The following is a 22,010-nucleotide window of genomic DNA, read 5'->3' as shown; positions in this document are numbered from 1 at the left end:
CCTGCCACCGCACAGACGCAGGTGTGGCTGAAAACAGCTGCCAAGATGTGCCCTTGACCGCTTTATGGTCTGAGCTTGGGTCTGACTTTCAGGAATCCCGGAGCACCTCCTTTCCTGTTCCTTCCTGGGAAGCACTGCCTTTGGGGTTGGGGAAAACCCATCTTAGCTTCTCCCATGTCTGTCATAAAAGCCCTGTGAACTGACTCACCCTTGGTCTCCACTTTGTGGCCGCGCATCTGTCCCCACATGGGACAGCTCCTAGAAGAGCAGCAGGTGCGCCAAAATAACTTTGAGTTTTCGAGGGGCTTTTCTTTCCTTTAATTCTGTGTATTTGACATACACAGAAGCCCCATCCCCAAAAAAACAACAACAATGGATGTGCTCACCAGCCTGATTTAAGAGATGCTGACGTTTAGCTATGTATTTTTTTTTCAGGTTCTTTTGAAAGAAATACAACTTACAAATGGAGTGGATGATTCATTTATAACCCTTTCCAGACCCATCCCTTGTTTCTACCGCTCAGTCTCCAGAAATGGGTGTCTTCTTCCTCCTTACGTGTCTGGGCTTTCTGCATACATGTGTCGCACACGGCACACACCTCTGCGTGTGCACCCCAGAGAGGCTGTGAAATGTTTTTACACGAGTACGCCTGGGATACCACACATATCCTTCTGCTGTTTGCGTTCCCCTGGACGTGATGCTTTGAGAGTTAGCCGTATGGATACATGCCGACCTATTCATATACTGACTTTTGTGCTGATTCGGTTCCATTTCGTAATTTTCTTTGACTCATAATCCTTTTTTTTTCCATTTTATTTACTTTTTCAGCATAACAGTATTCATTGTTTTTGCACAACACCCAGTGCTCCATGCAATACGTGCCCTCCCTATTACCCACCACCTGTTCCCCCAACCTCCCACCCCTGACCCTTTTGATTACTTTTTGCCTAAAGTCTTTTTCTGAGATGCCTTCTTGTTATTTCTAATTCTGTTCTGCTGTGGTGGAGAAGGTGCTGGGTGTCTTTCAATATTCATTCTTTGGCTTTTGTGGGCTATTTCTTTGGGACCTACTACATAGTTTTTAGAAATCTTCCATGTGGCCATGAAAAGAGCGTATTTTTTTTCTGTTTGGTGCAGGATTCTTTGAATGTCTGTTAGATCTAGTTGGGTTAGTGTATTTTCTCAAATCTGTATGTAATGGACCCATTCAATAGGTTTTTTGGTTGGTTTGTTTGTGTTTTCTTTTCTTTTCTTTCTTTTTTTTTTTTTTTCAAATTCTGTTTTTATTGTCATGTAGATCTGTCTCTCTTTACTACCCTCACTGATATCTTGGGTGGATTCAAAAGCTTTCCAGTCTCCTGCAGCCATTGAAAAGCTGGGTCTAGTCTAATTAAAAACCCTTACATGGATAGGAGGAGTCAAGATGGCGGAGAAGTAGCAGCCTGAGACTACATCAGGTAGCAGGAGATCAGCTAGATAGCTTATCTAAACATAGCAAACACCTACAAATCCAACGGGAGAGCGAAGAGAAGAACAGCAACTCTAGAAACAGAAAATCAACCACTTTCTGAAAGGTAGGACTGGCAGAGAAGTGAATCTAAAACGACGGGAAGATAGACCGCGGGGGGAGGGGCCGGCTCCCGGCAAGCGGCGGAGGAACGGAGCACAAAATCAGGACTTTTAAAAGTCTGTTCCACTGAGGGACATTGCTCCAGGGGCTAAACCGGGGTGAAGCCCACGCGGGGCCAGCGTGGCCCCAGGCCCCGCAGGGTCACAGAAGGATCGGGGGTGTCGGAGTGTCGGAGAGCTCGCAGGTATTAGAACGGAGAAACCGGCTGCAGAGACAGAGCCGAGGACTGAACTCTCAGCTCGGGGTTACCTTGAACTGGTCGCGGGCTGGGTGAGCTCCGAGCGCGGCTAGAGGCTGGGGATACGGGAGTGATTGGGTGCTGTCCTCTGGGGGCGCACTGAGGAGTGGGGCCCCAGGCTCTCGGCTCCTCCGGGCCGGAGACTGGGAGGCCGCCATTTTCATTCCCGTCCTCCGGAACTCTACGGAAAGCGTTCAGGGAACAGAAGCTCCCAAAAGCGAACCCGAGCCGATTACTTAGTCCGGCCGCCGGTAAGGGCGGTGCAATCCCGCCTCGGGCAAAGACACTTGAGAGTCACTACAACAGGCCCCTCCCCCAGAAGATCAACAAAATATCCAGCCAGGACGAAGTTCATCTATCAAGGAGAAAGCAGATTCAATTCCTAAGACAGCAGAGCAATTCCAGAGGAGGAGAAAGCAAAGCACGGAACTCATGGCTTTCTCCCCATGATTCTTTAGTCTTGCGGCTACTTCAATTTTTTTTTCTTTTTTCAATTTTTTATTTTTTTTTCTTTTTTCAATTTTTTTTCTTTTTTCTTTTTTCTTCTTCTGCTAAATTTTTTTAAAAACTTTTACCCTTTTCTTTTTTAACGTTTTTTGACTAGTTCATCTAAATATATATATTTTTTCTTTCTTTTTTATATTTTTTTATTTGTTTTATTTTTTAAATTTTTTTCTTTTTTTTTTTTTTCTTTTTTTTCAGAACCTGTTTTTTATCCCCTCCCCCCCCCCCCCCCACAATTTGGGGTCTCTTCTGATTTGGTTACAGCGCATTTTTCCGGGGTCTTTGCCACCCTATTAGTAGTTTATTTGCTCCTTCATATCCTCTTATCTGGACAAAATGACAAGGCGGAAAAAATCACCACAAACAAAAGAACAAGAGACAGTACCGAAGGCTAGGGACCTAATCAACACAGACATTGGTACTATGTCAGATCAAGAGTTCAGAATGACGATTCTGAACATTCTAGCCGGGCTCGAAAAAGGCATGGAAGATATTAGAGAAACCCTCTCTGGAGATATTAAAGCCCTTTCTGGAGAAATTAAAGAACTAAAGTCTAACCAAGTTGAAATCAAAAAAGCTATTAATGAGGTGCAATCAAAAATGGAGGCTCTCACTGCTAGGATCAATGAGGCAGAAGAAAGAATTAGTGATATAGAAGACCAAATGACAGAGAATAAGGAAGCCGAGCAAAAGAGGGACAAACAGCTACTGGACCATGAGGGGAGAATTCGAGAGATAAGTGACACCATAAGACGAAACAACATTAGAATAATTGGGATTCCAGAAGAAGAAGAAACAGAGAGGGGAGCAGAGGGTCTATTGGAGAGAATCATTGGAGAGAATTTCCCTAATATGGCAAAGGGAACAAGCATTAAAATCCAGGAGATGCAGAGAACCCCCCTCAAAGTCAACAAGAATAGGTCCACACCCCGTCACCTAATAGTAAAATTTACAAGTCTTAGTGACAAAGAGAAAATCCTGAAAACAGCCCGAGAAAAGAAATCAGTAACATACAATGGTAAAAATATTAGATTGGCAGCAGACTTATCCACAGAGACCTGGCAGGCCAGAAAGAGCTGGCATGATATATTCAGAGCACTCAACGAGAAAAACATGCAGCCAAGAATACTCTATCCAGCTAGGCTATCATTGAAAATAGAAGGAGAGATCAAAAGCTTCCAGGACAAACAAAAACTGAAAGAATTTGCAAACACCAAACCAGCTCTCCAGGAAATATTGAAAGGGGTCCTCTAAGCAAAGAGAGAGCCTAAAAGTAGTAGATCAGAAAGGTACAGAGACAATATACAGTAACAGTCACCTTACAGGCTAATAATGGCACTAAATTCATATCTCTCAATAGTTACCCTGAATGTTAATGGGCTAAATGCCCCAATCAAAAGACACAGGGTATCAGAATGGATAAAAAAACAAAACCCATCAGTATGTTGCCTACAAGAAACTCATTTTAGACGCGAAGACACCTCCAGATTTAAAGTGAGGGGGTGGAAAACAATTTACCATGCTAATGGGCATCAGAAGAAAGCTGGGGTGGCAATCCTTATATCAGATCAATTAGATTTTAAGCCAAAGACTATAATAAGAGATGAGGAAGGACACTATATCCTACTCAAAGGGTCTGTCCAACAAGAAGATCTAACCATTTTAAATATCTATGCCCCTAACGTGGGAGCAGCCAACTATATCAACCAATTAATAACAAAATCAAAGAAACACATCAATAATAATACAATAATAGTAGGGGACTTTAACACTCCCCTCACTGAAATGGACAGATCATCCAAGCAAAAGATCAACAAGGAAATAAAGGCCTTAAATGACACACTGGACCAGATGGACATCACAGATATATTCAGAACATTTCATCCCAAAGCAACAGAATACACATTCTTCTCTAGTGCACATGGAACCTTCTCCAGAATAGATCACATCCTGGGTCACAAATCAGGTCTCAACCGGTATCAAAAGATTAGGATTATTCCCTGCATATTTTCAGACCACAATGCTCTGAAGCTAGAACTCAATCACAAGACGAAAGCTGGAAAGAACCCAAATACATGGAGACTAAACAGCATCCTTCTAAAGAATGAATGGGTCAACCAGGAAATTAAAGAAGAATTGAAAAAATTCATGGAAACAAATGATAATGAAAACACAACAGTCCAAAATCTGTGGGACACAGCAAAGGCAGTCCTGAGAGGAAAATATATAGCGGTACAAGCCTTTCTCAAGAAACAAGAAAGGTCTCAAGTACACAACCTAACCCTACGCGTAAAGGAGCTGGAGAAAGAACAAGAAAGAAACCCTAAACCCAGCAGGAGAAGAGAAATCATAAAGATCAGAGCAGAAATCAATGAAATAGAAACCAAAAAAACAATAGAAAAAATCAATGAAACTAGGAGCTGGTTCTTTGAAAGAATCAATAGGATTGATAAACCCCTGGCCAGACTCATCAAAAAGAAAAGAGAAAGGACCCAAATCAATAAAATCATGAATGAAAGAGGAGAGATCACAACTAACACCAAAGAAATACAGACAATTATAAGAACATACTATGAGCAACTCTACGCCAACAAATTGGCCAATCTGGAAGAAATGGATGCATTCCTAGAGACATATAAACTACCACAACTGAACCAGGAAGAAATAGAAAACCTGAACAGGCCCATAACCAGTAAGGAGATTGAAACAGTCATCAAAAATCTCCAAACAAACAAAAGCCCAGGGCCAGACGGCTTCCCAGGGGAATTCTACCAAACATTTAAAGAAGAACTCATTCCTATTCTCCTGAAACTGTTCCAAAAAATAGAAATGGAAGGAAAACTTCCAAACTCATTCTATGAGGCCAGCATCACCTTGATCCCAAAACCAGACAAGGATCCCACCAAAAAAGAGAACTACAGACCAATATCCTTGATGAACACAGACGCAAAAATTCTCGCCAAAATACTAGCCAATAGGATTCAACAGTACATTAAAAGGATTATTCACCATGATCAAGTGGGATTTATTCCAGGGCTGCAGGGTTGGTTCAACATCCGCAAATCAATCAATGTGATACAACACATTAATAAAAGAAAGAACAAGAACCATATGATACTCTCAATAGATGCTGAAAAAGCATTTGACAAAGTACAGCATCCCTTCCTGATCAAAACTCTTCAAAGTGTAGGGATAGAGGGCACATACCTCAATATTATCAAAGCCATCTATGAAAAACCCACTGCAAATATCATTCTCAATGGAGAAAAACTGAAAGCTTTTCCATTAAGGTCAGGAACACGGCAGGGATGTCCATTATCACCACTGCTATTCAACATAGTACTAGAAGTCCTAGCCTCAGCAATCAGACAACAAAAAGAAATTAAAGGCATCCAAATTGGTAAAGAAGAAGTCAAACTATCACTCTTCGCAGATGATATGATACTATATGTGGAAAACCCAAAAGACTCCACTCCAAAACTGCTAGAACTTGTCCAGGAATTCAGTAAAGTGTCAGGATATAAAATCAATGCACAGAAATCAGTTGCATTTCTGTACACCAACAACAAGACTGAAGAAAGAGAAATTAAGGAGTCAATCCCATTCACAATTGTACCCAAAACTATAAGATACCTAGGAATAAACCTAACCAAAGAGACTAAGAATCTATACACAGAAAATTATAAAGTACTCATGAAAGAAATTGAGGAAGACACAAAAAAATGGAAAAATGTTCCATGCTCCTGGATTGGAAGAATAAATATTGTGAAAATGTCTATGCTACCTAAAGCAATCTACACATTTAATGCAATCCCTATCAAAATACCATCCATTTTTTTCAAAGAAATGGAACAAATAATCCTAAAATTTATATGGAACCAGAAAAGACCTCGAATAGCCAAAGGAATATTGAAGAACAAAGCCAAAGTTGGTGGCATCACAATTCCGGACTTCAAGCTCTATTACAAAGCTGTCATCATCAAGACAGCATGGTACTGGCACAAAAACAGACACATAGACCAGTGGAACAGAATAGAGAGCCCAGAAATCGACCCTCAACTCTATGGTCAACTAATCTTCGACAAAGCAGGAAAGAATGTCCAATGGAAAAAAGACAGCCTCTTCAATAAATGGTGCTGGGAAAATTGGACAGCCACATGCAGAAAAATGAAATTGGACCACTTCCTTACACCACACACGAAAATAGACTCCAAATGGATGAAGGACCTCAATGTGAGAAAGGAATGCATCAAAATCCTTGAGGAGAACGCAGGCAGCAACCTCTTCGACCTCAGCCGCAGCAACATCTTCCTAGGAACAACGGCAAAGGCAAGGGAAGCAAGGGCGAAAATGAACTATTGGGATTTCATCAAGATCAAAAGCTTTTGCACAGCAAAGGAAACAGTTAACAAAACCAAAAGACAGCTGACAGAATGGGAGAAGATATTTGCAAACGACATATCAGATAAAGGGCTAGTATCCAAAATCTATAAGGAACTTAGCAAACTCAACACCCAAAGAACAAACAATCCAATCAAGAAATGGGCAGAGGACATGAACAGACATTTCTGCAAAGAAGACATCCAGATGGCCAACAGACACATGAAAAAGTGCTCCACGTCACTCGGCATCAGGGAAATACAAATCAAAACCACAATGAGATATCACCTCACACCAGTCAGAATGGCTAAAATTAACAAGTCAAGAAATGACAGATGCTGGAGAGGATGTGGAGAAAGGGGAACCCTCCTCCACTGTTGGTGGGAATGCAAGCTGGTTCAACCACTCTGGAAAACAGCATGGAGGTTCCTCAAAATGTTGAAAATAGAACTACCCTATGACCCAGCAATTGCACTACTGGGTATTTACCCTAAAGATACAAACATAGTGATCCGAAGGGGCACGTGTACCCGAATGTTTATAGCAGCAATGTCTACAATAGCCAGACTATGGAAAGAACCTAGATGTCCATCAACAGATGAATGGATCAAGAAGATGTGGTATATATACACAATGGAATACTATGCAGCCATCAAAAGAAATGAAATCTTGCCATTTGCGACGACGTAGATGGAACTAGAGCGTATCATGCTTAGTGAAATAAGTCAATCGGAGAAAGACAACTATCATATGATCTCCCTGATATGAGGACATGGAGAAGCAACATGGGGGGGTAGGGGGATAGGAGAAGAATAAATGAAACAAGATGGGATTGGGAGGGAGACAAACCATAAATGACTCTTAATCTCACAAAACAAACTGGGGGTTGCTGGGGGGAGGTGGGATTGGGAGAGGGGGAGCGGGCTATGGACATTGGGGAGGGGAGGCGAACCATAAGAGACTATGGACTCTGAAAAACAACCTGAGGGTTTTGAAGGATCAGGGGTGGGAGGTTGGGGGAACAGGTGGTGGGTGATGGGGAGGGCACGTTTTGCATGGAGCACTGGGTGTTGTGCAAAAAGAATGAATACTGTTACGCTGAAAAAAATAAATAAATAAAAAGGGAAAAAAAAAAAAAAAAACCCTTACATGATTTCACCCTTTCTCCCTCCCTGTGGGACTTGGAGGGAAGGAGACATTGGTTCCATTAGTCATTCCCCCTTTGGTTCCGGCCATCCAACATGTGTTGAGTGAAATCCCCAAATGAGAATATTTATGTTTGATTAGTGAGTTTTGTCTGTGTAAAAATATTTATAATATAATTCCAGGATATATTTGTATTTACTACTGTTAACTTATTCTGTGCTCTTCTGTTTTTACTCCTAAAGACCGTGTTTCCTTCTAAATGACTCTGACAAATCCTTTATCCCGCTACCTCCTCCGCCCCCACCACCTATAGGTTTTGGAAGATACACATCCTACTTTTAGTCAGTTTGGGCTCCTGCTACCATGTTGGGGTTCTTCTTCACCCTTTGAAGTGGAGAGTCAAAGCCTCCGTCTCCTCTTCCCACACAGCCCCAGACTCTTGACTCCCAGCCCTGCTTCCGTCGGCCCTGTCCCTGCCATCCCACGCCGTTACTCCCCCTTTGTTTTAAAATCCTCCCCCAGGGGCGCCTGGGTGGCTCAGTAGGTTAAGTGTCTGTGTTCAGGTCAGGTCATGATCTCAGGGTCCTGGGATTGAGCCCCACCTCGAGTAGGGAGCCTTCTTCTCTCTCTCCCTCTGCTACTCCCCCTGCTCATGCTCTCCCCCTCCAACCCTCTCTCTCTCTGAAAAATAAATAAACAAAATCTTGGAAAAAAACAAATGAAATCATCTGACAATCAATCACTGTGATCATCACTTTAATTATATCAATGTTTCTCTGGATCTCTCAACTGCTAACTGAGTTTCTTTGTTTATCTTTGGTTCTTGAACATTTTTTTCTTTTTTCCTTCCAGGCTTAATTTCCATATTACTGCAGACCTACATTGGTAATTCTTTAATTAAAGATCTGTGAGCAGTAAAATCTTTCTTTGGTCTTCACCTGCATATTTCTTCCATTTACCCTCCCTCTTGAATGATCATTTTGCAGGATAGAACTCTAGGTGTCTGGTTCTCATCCTTCTGCACTTTGAAGGTGTTACTTTATTGCCTTCTGGCATCTCTAGTTGCTGCAGAGAAACTTGAACCCTTTACACCAGCTCCTTTGTAGCTTTTCTATACTTTGGCCACTCCTTTTTTTTTTTTTTTTAAGATTTATTTACTTATTTTATACATAGAGTTCAACAAAGAGAGAAAGTGCGTGTGGAAGTTGGGGGAGGTCAGAGGGAGAGAATCTCAAGCAGACTCCCCACTGATCACAGACTCCATCCCATCTCTCATGAGATCATGACCTAAGCTGAAATGAGTTGGATGCTTAACTGATTGAGCGACCCAGGCCCCTCATGTCCTCTGGCCACTTTTAATGCTTGATCTTTCACGTTTTGTTACAATAGGGCCAAATGGGGATGGATTTGATTATATTTATTTTACCTAGGACTCTTCAAAAATTTTTAAAATTTATTCTGCAGTCACATTTCTTTCTTCTAATTTGGTTATGATTTCTCCCTAAGTATCTCTTTTGAATATTTTTTAATCCCCTGTTTTCATTACTCATTCACCATGGATATGACATGGACTTGACAACAATTTCTAGCTTCCATGTCCCTTAACATGTGTCTCACTCTCTCTACTTCTTTCTTTCTAGGAAGTCCACTGATTCTTCTCATCATTTGTGAAAAATGAATTCTTAAAGTTGTCTAATAAGTTTTTCATTTCTGGAAGTGTCTTTGTGTCTTCAATTATTTCAATTCCTATTCAATTATTTCAGTTGTATTGTCTTCAGTCATTATTTCTCTGCCTATTACTCATTTACACTGTGCTGTTTTTCATCAAAAAGTAATTCTTGAAAAAGTCATTTTAAACTTATTTTATGGACTCTTTTAGGTTGAATTTTTATCCACAGTGTTTGGGGGACCTTGTCCTTTTTGCATCTGTCACATCTACTACAATCTATTCATTTTAGTTTCTTCTTTGTGTCGTTTGTAGTCTTTGCTTGTGATCTCATCTTCAGTGGGGATTAGTTTTTCTTTGTAAGTTCGCTGTACCCTAAAATGTGAAAATGTGAAAATGTCCCTACAAAACAGGTTTTTTATTTACTCCTGCCAGAGCCCTAGGAGTTTTGATCATTATGGGTCAGTCTATCTGTCTGTCGTTCTGTCTGTCTGTCTGTCTATCCATCCATCATCATCTGTGCTGGTATGTATCTATACAGATAACAGAAATGAGTTCTCACAGATACCTTTTTTTTTTTTTTTCCTGCCTCTGGCATTAGGCACATAATAAACTTTTTTCCCTAGGGAGGGTTCTAATTCCAGCTCTACTGCTTCCTCTGGGTTATAGCTGTGTCCTTGGTTCCTACTTGGGCCAAAGAACCCCACCCAAAGTCCTTAAGATCTATATTTGTGACCCAAATTCCTATGTGTTACTGTGACTTCAGTGAGCACTTAACCACTCTTGGTTTAAGTTCTGTCTGATTCTGGATCTTGAGAATTTCTTTCTCTTTTAGCTATTATATATATTCTTTCTCTGGTTGATGGGTGTTGGCAGTTATCTTTTCCATAGCATTTCAATGTGTTTGTAATGGAAATAGGGCTTAACCATCTCAGGTGAGTCTGCCATGTGATGGCTTATGGTTACTTTTCAGGAAGAATATTTATTGTACTTCAGTTAAGTCCAGGGACAGAAGAGACATTCAGTAAGAAAAATCACTTTTAAAAATCTTGCTGAGGTTGCCTGGGTGGCTCAGTGGGTTAAGCCGCTGTCTTCAGCTCAGGTCATGATCTCAGAGTCCTGGGATTGAGCCCCGGATTGGGCTCCCTGCTCAGCAGGGAGCCTGCTTCCCCCTCTCTCTCCCCCTGCTGCTCTGCCTACTTGTGCTCTCTCTCTCTGTCAAATAAATAAAATCTTTAAAAAGAATCTTGTTGGATTACGGGGAGGCATACTGTACCACTCAAAGATGACTTTCTTTTATTTTTTTCTGAGAAAGAGAGAGCACACACATGAGGAAGAAAGTGTGAGTCCAGGCGGGGGGGGGGGGCAGAGGGAGAGGGAGAGAAAGAATCTCAAGCAGATCCGTGCTGAGCATGAGCCTGATGCAAGACTCTGTCTCACACCCTGAGATCATGACCCGGTTGGAATCCAGAGTCAGATGCTCAGCTGACTGGGCGACCTAGGCACCACAAAGATGATTTTTTAAAATATAATTTGTTGCCGGTGTTGAAAGCATTGATATAGTATAGATAGTTTTTGATGGCTTAAAAAGTAGACAGAAGTGGGGAGGAAGACAATAAAAAATCATGTCATCCATTTGGTGGGAAAAACTGAAGATTCACCAAGAGATTAAACTTGCAACTATGTGCAAAAGGAAGTTGGAAGGGAGGACAGACGGAGGAAATGCTTTCATGGAGGAAGCATTAAATGTTTAGTTACTACTACTACTACTATTATTATTATTATTGTAAGAACAGTTACTATAAGATCTATCCTCTTAAAAACTTCTCACTAGTTAACTGTAGGTACAATGGGAAGACGGTTTTAAGGGGAACCAAAGCAAAATCTTCAGTGAGAATTGGGGAAGTGGAGGTAAGATATTCTGTAATAAGTACACTCTCCCCGTTAACATTTCAGACTCGCAATAAGAGAGCAAAGAGTTCGTGAATCTTGTAGTGCACGAAGCTAATAGAAATTGCATGAACATGTTAAAATTGCTCCCATTCAAGCTTACTCTAGCAGGGAATGGTCTTCGAATGTGGTCTGGATTGTTCTTCAGGACCTGGTATGGACATGCAGATTGGATTATACTTAGGATACAATAAATAATACTCAATGCGGAAATGATGAAAGTGATAGGAGAGCTAGTGTTTATTTGTATATTTTTGGAAAGACACACTCCAGTGGCTGTAGAGAGAAATGTGTGTGCTTTGATAGGGAATATTTATTTTTTTGTCTCTGGATCTGCTCATTATAGTAAAATATATTCACTTAGATCTTCTTTTAATTTGAAAGATTATTAAGTAGGAATATTAAAAAGAAATTAAAACCAATTTTGCATGGGACTTTTATACCACCTGTATGCAGCTCCTTCCATTTTGCATTTCATATCATCTGTGTGTATTGTCATTGCTGTAATCCTGTTGTATATAATATTTTGCATTTCCTCTTATTTATTTTATAACAAATATTTGCAGGTATCTGACGAAATGTGCATAGTTTTGCAGAGATTTTAGAAAGGATGCATGAGAGTAGTAAAATTATAAAAGGGAAGAAACAGGATTGTTAATTCGTTCTGTTAATTTGGACATTAAATAAGACATTAAATAAGGATATTAAATAATAGGGCATTAAAAAAGAAAATAAAAACACCTACTCTGTAGGTAATACTTTGTAATTACTTTGTAATTACAATACTTTGAAATTACTCTGTAATTTCATAACATTTTAACAAATGAAAGATTTTGACACCAAACCCCCCCAAAAAAACAAAAACAAAGGGTATAAAGTTGATCTTTGAACAACATTGGTTTGAACTGACCCACTTGGATGTGGATTTTTTTGGACACAGTAGAGGACTGTAATTGCATTTTTTCTTCCTTACAATTTTCTTAATAACATTTTCTTTTCTTTAGCTTTCTTTACTGTGAGAAGACAGTATATACTACATATCATGTGCAGAATGTGTACTGATCAGCTGTTCATGTTAGTGTTAAGGCCAACAATAGGCTATTATTATCAGTTAAGTTTTGGATAGAGGACGTGTCAGATATTAAACTGATAAGAACAGATACTACACTTGATCTTAGCCAAAAGGCCAAGAAGCGATATCAGTTAAGTTTTGGGGAGTCAACCAGTACGCATGGGCTTCGACAGTGCCAGGGATGGGTGCCCCAATCCCTGTGTTGTTCAAGGGTCCACTGTAATCTCAGAAGAAAGAAAAGACTTTGAATCACTTTAATTTAGCTTCATGACTGTTTCTTCACTTTTCCCTTCACTTCTCCAAGGATGACCAAAAACTTTATCAAAGACACTTTGTCTTTCTCCATGTGCATTTTTGTCGAAGGAGAGTTTGATCTGGACCTGTTTCAGGTCTCCTCTGGCCCAGAGACCCTCTCAAAGAAAAGGTCGTTAGTAGAATAATAATGTGGGTTGAAAGTGGAACATTTCTGAGCTGGCTGAGTTCGATGTCAGTGAGCATTCTTAGTACCGACATTACACAAGATCATGCCTGCCTGTGCTTCTATCTGAATGCACTCTGCCCCGACCGACGGACGGATGGACAGACGGACGACAGATGGCGGGGTTGTGCTGTCATTCCCACTATGGCTAGGGGAGTCTGTTCTTAGGAGAGGCAGGAAGCTCTTCCATGACTTTTTGATGTGGTTTACCATTCACTTCTCAGGAGAAAGTTTGTAGCAAAGGGCATCATACTTTTTTTGAGGACTTTCCCCAGATCTGAGAGTTCAGAAGTAAAAGCCTCCTGGGTTTCATTCAAGAAACTTCCAGCTGCTGAAAGGAGTGGCACATGAAGGATTGGACACGGTTAGGTTTTCAGAGTTGTTCTCCGAAAGGACTTGAGGAACAGAAGGAAAAACCACCAAGCCCACCCGTGAATGTGAGACAGAGCATGACTTTCATGAGTTTGTTGCTCTGGGCTCCTGTTTACAGAACGTGGGAATGTTTGTACCGATAAGGGTGGGTTTCATGATGATAAATACGTCAGGGGCAGCTTTTCCTGTCCTCACCACCTCCCCCTCATTTAAATCAATATTTATCAAGAAATATTTGATTTTCCAATATCTTATGTTTGCACAGCTGTTTTGGTTTCTTTTTAAAAAGTTCCTTCGCATTTGCAAGGGAAGTGTCAAAAGTTAAAAACGTAAATTAAATCAAGAAGCAGGAGGTTGATGCCAAGTGCAAAGAACAGGATGAAAAGCGTTCAGGAAGACAATGGAAGTGGCTCAGAGGTCCTTCAAAGCCTTCATAAGTTCCAAACGTTCTTCATAAAGTAACTTCCTTTCCACAAAGTGCTTGTTAAGCTTTGACTTGTGTGCATTTCGATTTATGTCTATGAATTTATTTTAAACTTACTTCTCTTATGACTCCGGGCACGAGCTGTAATCTCCCCTCCTTAAAAGTGGTGACAGAACGTTTGCACACAGCCGTGTGAAGGTCATGTTCACAGCAGAGTGCACGCAGAACATGTCAAGGGAATGAGAAGTGTGGGAGTTAAGTTATCTGAGAATTAAAATGAGGGCAATTTCTCTTGTATGGGAATAATGTTTACTTGTGATTCTAATCCTCACCCTGTACGTACCTTGATTTCTCTTGTTAGTCTGTAGAAATCAAGGCTCAATTATCTATCTGTCTGTCTGTCTGTCTATCTATCTATCTATCTATCTATCTATCCATCCACCCGTCCACCCATCTCTCTGTCCATGTATCCATTCATCTGTCTTCTTCCTCCCTCCCTTCCTTCCTCCCCTACTTCCTTCCTTCCTCACTTCCTTCCTATCTATCCATCCAGCCAGCCATCTATCCATCCATCCATCTATCCATCCATCTACCTACCTATCATCTATTTATCTCTCTCTCTGTATATCTGTGCATCTGTCTATGTGGCTTTTTTTTCCTACTGAGCATGACTGTTACAATCATATGGCATTGGATTGCTTCATAGCATAGCTTAGTACATTGTCCCTGTCCCTTAAGGGCTTTGCCTTGATTTTCTTTAGGTTTGACAGAAATGTAGCCATTTCTAGAGCACAGCATTTCACAGTTGAGCCTTCAGTTGGGACCCCCATCATTGGTGATAGTTGAACATTAGGTTGGTTCCTTACCTGGTATGGCTGTTGTGTTTTGGGCTGTCATCTGAGTTGGTAGGAGTTGCAGGGGTGGGGTCGGGGTCCTTCAGAGTAGTCTCGTGGTTCTCTGAGTCCTATGACATCTGTCAGTCCCAAGAGTGAAAGCTGGTGGACTCTCTGTCCAGTGGGCGAGGTGATGGTCTGGCTGGCACTGTTTCTCTGTAAACTCAATCACAATAACCAGAGAGGAACAAACAAAAAAAAGCCAACTAATTGTGACAATTGTGAAAATCTTGGAGCCCGAGATTCTCAAGTGGGGTTAGATACATGGACAGATCAAAACTCTGGGCCTGCCTTTACTTTGCAATGAGCGACATCAGAGTTTAGAAATGGCCAGAAGTCTCAAAGTGATAATCTTGGCTCAGCACTAGAGCACACTCTGTATTAGTGGTTGTGAAAAAAAAAAAAAAATCAAAACATAAAGAAACAAAACAAGGAAAAACCAAAAACCTCTTGGCATATTTCAGCCAGAAATATCCCTTAGTTTTTTACCTTCTACTTCACCTGGTTCAATGATTTTACCCTATTTAAGGTTTCTTCTTATTGAATTTCTTGGACAAACACAAGGAGCCACCTGCTTGCCCTTCACTCATGTTGAGAAGAAGGAGAGGTGGTTGATATGACTGAGGAAATCCAGCAGGCCTGGCAGGAGGGAGGCAGCCACGTAGGGTGGGGGCCCCACTGTGCCCCTTCATTGCATTTTGGGGGGCCGCTACCTATGACATAGGTGGGGTCCCGGACAGCCACACTGGAGCTGTTCTGAGTCTTGTCCTTCAGGAAACACTTTCTGTCTCATTTACCCTACCCTGTGAGAAAATGAGAATCCAGCTATGAATTTCAAATGTCTATACAGCTAAACATTTCTTCCAGCCCCTGGTCGACAGGTAAGCCCTTCTGACTCTGACGTTCTCAGAACTGCCTTGATGCCCGGCCCTTCTCCCTGCCAGGTCTTCTTGCTAATTACCTTGGCAGTCCCAAGATCTTTGAGCCAAAGCCTGGGCAGTGTGGGGTGGGAGTGGAGGAGTGGGTTTGGTGCCAACCCAGTCACTGGCTGTTCTGTGTCTTCGAGTTCATCCATCTGATCCTTCTCATTCTTGCAGATGTCTTTGTTCTGTCTTTGAGGTGGGACCCCCTGCTCAGTGCTTTGGCCTTTTCTTGCTTCCCCATCTCTTGTGAGAGATCAGGCACGCTCTTGCTAACTCTTGGCCTCATTGGTCCGGACACTTGCCTATTTCCACTCGGCTTTGTTGGCTGGCCCTCTACCCTGTGTATTAGAAACTGGTGTCCCTATCTGTTGAATGAATGGGACCCAGTTGGGTGCCGTGAAGCATGCAGCTTTGTTTCCCACACTCACTGCTCAAGTCTGAGACTCTTTCCCACCCCAGATCCAAGTCTTGTCAGGTGCCAGACTTTCCCCATCGCTTCCAGATGCTCATTAACAGTCAAATTTTCAAGTACTGAGAAGTTCAGACAAATCTACCAAATAAAAGTCCCTTTCTCATTCATTTTCCAGTCCGTGAAAAGATCCTCTGCGTCTTGAGATTGTCTCAGAGGCTCCCTGGCTCCCAGCTGGTTCCAGTTCTTCCTCCACTCCCTCTTCTGTTCTCCTTCCCCATGGACTTTTGCCTCTGGCTCCTCAGGGTGGGAGCAGGAAGAGATAGGACAGCGAGGGGGACTGCTGAAAGACTGATTGCAGTTGAGGTCCCAGCCTTGGCTCTCTTTCATGTGATGTTGGTGTTGGGACTTCAGGGCTCCTGAAGGAACCTCTCACTCCATCTCTCTGTGGCAGTCGGTGCCCCCTGTGTTTATCACCCTGTCCCCAGATTCTTCACCCCTGGTACACATCCAGCCTTTTTCTCAAGGTTCACTTGCCCTCAGAAGCCCATCAACCTTCCATGGGCCCCATGGCATGAGAGGACATGCAGGGCATCTTGCCTCACCACAGATGGTACCTCAGCACACTCCCAGCATGGTCCTTCCTACTTACCTGCTCTCAGGGGGCTCTAGGCCACCTGTCTGAGAGGTTCTTCATCTGGGGATCAGCCACCAGTCCCTGTGTCCCAGCAGCTTCCAGCCTTGAATGGTTCTTCTAAAGCTCCTTCACTGGTTTGAGCTCAACGTGTGTCCATGCTCATGCATTTCCCCATCCAAGCCCCCGTCCCCCTCCCCTGACAGTGCTCTCCCTGGAGAAGTGCCAGGTCCCTGATCTCTTCTATGGGCCCCTTTGTGTTCCCTTCCAGGGTCACACGGGGATCTGTGAGAGCCGTGTGCCCTTCTCTTCCCCACATTTCCTGTTGGTAGATGGTGTTGGGGGAGTATTTCCACCACACAGAGATCAGCAATCTGACAAACCAGCCCCCTCCCTGCCCTGAGTCCAGATTTTAGGAAGGTTACCCTCCTTCCTATGCATAGGGGAGCATCAGTCTCCCATCCTAGCTGTTCATGAAGGCTGTGGATCCCCTGGATATCAGAGGTCACTGTAACTTCACGTCAGGCGGGGGCGATGACCCTGGTCTGCTGGGATGGACCTCAACATCATGAGCTTCGTTCACATGCCTGTCCATTCTTACTCATTTTGTCATACTTGGGAACAATGGCTAAATTCTTTCTAACTCTAAATTACGTGGTTTTTATCATTCTGAGTTTTACCTTACAGTTTTAGTAATTTACTCTGTCTCTATAGAGTTTGCCCCATTGGCTTGGGTTCCCCTCAGGAATGGAGGCCTGTATTCTCTCTGAGGCTGAGAGTGTCGCTGGAAGATGCCTATTGTCAGCCCTTTTTGGTGTCAGCTGATGATGCCACCTGCCCAAGGCCATGCCTCTTTCCCGGGGCAGCCCATGATTAAGTCCTCATAGGAATAACAGCTTCGCAGGGAGAACCAGGTCTGATAGGTTGGATATGAATGTACGTCAGCAGATCTGTATCATCTTTATCAATGTATCTCTAGTTTAATGAAATGTACTTTGAAGAATTGGCCCACACAACCGTGGGGCTGACAGGTATGAAATCTATGGGATGGGCCAGCAGGCTGAGTACTTAAGCAAGAGAAAATATTCCAGTCTTGAGTCTGACATCTGCTAGGCAGGCTGGCAGACCGGACACTCAGGATTTTTATGTTGCAGCCTGGGGGATAGATTCTTTCCTTCCTGAGAAACCTCAGTCTGTTCAAGGGATTGGATGAGGCGCACCAATAGGGAAAGTAACCTGCTTCACTTAGAAGTCAATCAATTGTAGATGAGAACCACGCCTACAAAAATATCATCCCAACAGGGTGCCTGGGTGGCTCAGTCGCTTAGGTCATGATCCCAGAGTCTAGCTCAGGGGGGAGTCTGTTTCTCCCTCTCCCCCTGCTCCTGTCCTGGTTGCTCTCTCTTTCTAATGAATAAATAAGATCTTAAAAAAGATATAATCACAACAACACCTAGACTAGTGTTGGACATCGGAAACTCACATAGAACTCATCACACAGCAGGAGTTAGAGTCCTGGCCCCTTGACCTTATATCCCAGCTCTGAGGGGTCAGTCCAGCTCCAGCGGGCCCCCTGGGGTCATCTGAGGACGTTTCCAGGGCTTGGTCATGGTTCACCTCTCCCCGTGCCCAGTCCTGCTGACTTTGCCTGCGTCCATGCTTGTTGATTGCCCTGCCTGCTTCTCTCCAGCTCAGGTTCCACTTCCCTGGGAACCCATCCCACAACGCCAGCTAATTTGCAAAGTCCGACCATGGCAGTGGACCGTCATTTCCTGACCTGCCTTTACTACCGTGGGTGTGTAATTCACCCTCACTGTAAGTCACACTCACCTTTGAATAACCTTTAATAACAAGGAGTATGATGCCAGTGGACAAAGTATTTAAATTGCACAAATAATCCCCCCTAAACTTGTATAAAGGTCTTTTCCATAAACCATTTGACAACTAAAATTAGTTAATATCAACAGTACTTGCTATGTTCCAAGAACCCCTCAAAACTCTAATTTATTTATTATAATTTTTATTATTTTTAATTAATTTTTAAAAAGATTTTATTTATTTATTTGCCAGAGAGAGATCACAAGTAAGCAGAGAGGCAGTCAGAGAGAGAGGGGGATGCAGGTTCCCTGATGAGCAGAGCGCCTGACATGGGGCTTGGTCCCAGGACCCTGAGATCATGACCTGAACCAAAGGCAGAGGCTTTAACCCACTGAGCCACCCAGGCACCCCTAATTTTTTATTTTTTTTAAATTAAGGTATCATGTATTATTAACCCCAGGGGTACAGGTCTGTGAATTGCCAGGTGTACACACTTTATAACACTCACCATAGACATACCTTTCCTAGTGTCCATAACCCAACCACCTTCAAAGCTCTTTAAATAGCTTATTTAGTCCTCACAGCAGACTTGGAAGGTAGATATTGCCGTTGTATCTGTTTTATAGATGTGCAGTTGGAGGCACAGAGAGGTTAACTAACTTACCCAGGGTCAAACAGCTTGTCTTTTCATGAAGATGAAGATGGTATCAGTGTGAGGCGGGAGGGATAGAAATAGGGCAGCTGAGCTCCCCTCGCACATCTGAGAAGTGGCATCTGCTCAAATTCCCCATGGAAGTGTCCCGAGGCTTTTTGCTTTGGGAGACTGCCTTTTGTGTTTGGAGATGCAGGCTGACACGATAGGATTTCTGGGTTTGCCATGCCACATCTGAAACACCGGTGTGGGGGACACCTGCTGGGAGGGTGCCTGAAGTCCACATTCTTGAACTTTCAGGAAGGCCGTGTGGGCAGGATGAGATTTTTGGCAGTTAGACCAGAGAAGGGATTCCTGAAACTTAGCAGTTCAGAGGTAGCCAGTGAACTAAGGCATTCTTTTTTTTTTTTAATTTATTTATTTGACAGAGAGATCACAAGCAGGCAGAGAAGCAGGCAGAGAGAAAGGAGGAACCAGGCTCCCCACTGAGCAGAGAGCCCGATGCGGGGCTCGATCCCAGGACCCTGAGATCATGACCTGAGCCGAAAGCAGAGGCTTAAACCACTGAGCCACCCAGGCGCCCCGAACTAAGGCATTCTTGAGAGAAACTAGGAGACATTAAAGGAAAGACTAGCTTGTGCATACCCATCAGAGTAGATTTTTGGCCTCAGGACTGGAAAATTCGTTCTATTGGGTAATCAGTCCAATGGTAATGCTGCTCTGCTCTTTTAGGGAAACCCTTCCTACTTTTCTGGGTTTTGACCATCAAAGAGGATTATGGAGCTTGAGAGAGGGCCTGCAGTGGAGATGATGCACAGAAAGCTTCAGGGATGTTTGGCTCCTGCCCATCTTCTCTGGGGGTGATCAGGAAGTGACCACCCCTCCCCCCCTCAGAAGACAGCATGGCTCATGGTGTAACAGAGCTGGGTTTGAATCCTTGGTGATGGGTCTCTCACCAGCTCTGGGATCTTTGTAAGCTTCAGTGTTCTTACCAAGAGAATTGAGGATAGTAATAATCCCCTTCCAGTCTCTCTGGATAAATGGGCCCAATGGTGAATGACTCCAAAGGCCCTGGAGTTTGGACTGATGAACAAGGCCCTTATGGTCAAACAGAGGAATGGCAGCGGCTTTGTGGTGTTCCCTGGCTCATGATGCCTTTGTTTTTCTACACAAAGACCGAGATGTACTATCTACTATGGGATGAGCAAGGAGAAGCCCTCCCAACCCCCTTTCTTTAGAGAGGGCCAGCCTTAAAGTTCTGGTCTTGGGATTGCAAAACCCAGCCAGTTCCAGAGGGTTAGGCCAGCAAAGGAAAGTTCTGGTATATAGCTCCTTTCCCAACAAGAGAAAACACCATTGCTGAATGAGCTCTGTAACTGTTACCTCCTGAGTGCTGCAAATGGAAAATTGCAAGAAATTTCGGGTGAGAAAAGAATGCCCTAGCAGAGCATTGGTTCAACAGGCAGGTGTGGGAGGCGGGCCGAGGGGGTCTTAACCCGGCTCTGGAAGCTTGGCCCCTGGCTTCCGTTTAGTGCAGCTAACCCTGGAGGCAGCTGCTGCCATGTTTCTGTCTGAGGTGACCCCACAAAGGCTGGAGTCTGGGTCCCTGACCAGACAGAGCTGCGGAGCCCCCACTCACCTTGACCAACTTTGTGGGTCAGACACCCGAGGACAACATTTCCCATTTGTGGGGTTGAAACAGAGCTCCCCATCTTTGTCATGACTATCTTCTCCCCCCTCTTTTTCATCCCCCCCCAGGCCCAGTTGGCCCCCAGGTTCTGGCATTCCTGTGTCCTGTGTTCCTTGGCTTCCCCAGCCCCACGCCCTGGCTGGGCCACAGCCGCTGCTTCGTCCTGGCCTCACCCTCCCTGCCATCAGAGCCTCATGAACCTTCCCAGAAGCCTCTTGGGAAATTCTATGCCACGGATGCTTGGAAATCTCCACCTGGTATTTTCAGGATAAGGGTCAGGCTTGATCGCTGGTGATTCTGGGCTCCCCCAGTGGTCTGTGTCCAGCATCCGTGGACCCACAGAGTCCTAACCACCCAACTGATACGCCCACCATCTCCCCCGCCTTGGGCCCTCTTGCTTCTCCACTTTTCTGGAACATGTGCCTGAGAGACCACCCGATTCTCTCCACACCCCCTGTTTGAGGCCATTGTCCGGCTTTGCAAGGCTCTCCTCCACCCCTCGGGAACTGGCAAAGATGGTAAAGACATGCTTACGTTGTTGGCACAGGGCTCTTTCCATATTGTTCATTTAATCCTCACAGAAAATGTGACTGCCCTGTGTACGTCCCTCTTTTTAAAAAAGACTTTTTTAAAAATTTACTTGAGAGAGAGATCACGAATGGGGGGAGGAAGAGAGGGAGAAGGAGAAGCAGACTCCCCGCCAAGCAGGGAGCCTGATGTGGGGCTCAGTCCCTGGACCCCAGGATCATGACCTGAGCTGAAGGTAGACACTTAACCGACTGAGCCACTAACTGCCCCCCTGTGCGCCCTTTATACACAAGGACGGCATTAATTCGTCCTATCTGGATTATACTCCTCTCTCGTGTCTATAAGAAGTCTGTCTCACTTTAGACTCTCCAGGAGTGAGACACACTCCATGGAACATTTTCATCCTACAAAACCCCAGGACCCGGTTTTTTGCATGGGGTGATCAGTTAATTCCTACTGAACGACCCATTAATAGTGGAGTGCATGGAAAATCCCATATGGATGGTATGCCCATCAGTAAAGCAGGAAGTACGTTCTAAACCCCGTGCCAGTGAAGGGCATTCGTGGTGAGGCTCAGGACTTCTTTTTTAAAATACGTAGGAG

General features: G+C 43.6%; 1 pseudogene; it reads right to left on the bottom strand.

Moving 5' to 3' along the window:
• Positions 1-12,607: 12,607 nt before the first annotated feature.
• On the bottom strand, positions 12,608-12,712 carry LOC123940968 (annotated as a pseudogene).
• Between the last annotated feature and the right edge of the window lie 9,298 nt (positions 12,713-22,010).

Source organism: Meles meles, chromosome 4 (assembly GCF_922984935.1).
Source record: "Meles meles chromosome 4, mMelMel3.1 paternal haplotype, whole genome shotgun sequence".
In the NCBI taxonomy this organism is placed as follows: domain Eukaryota; kingdom Metazoa; phylum Chordata; class Mammalia; order Carnivora; family Mustelidae; genus Meles; species Meles meles.
This window is presented reverse-complemented; position numbering and strand designations above follow the sequence as displayed.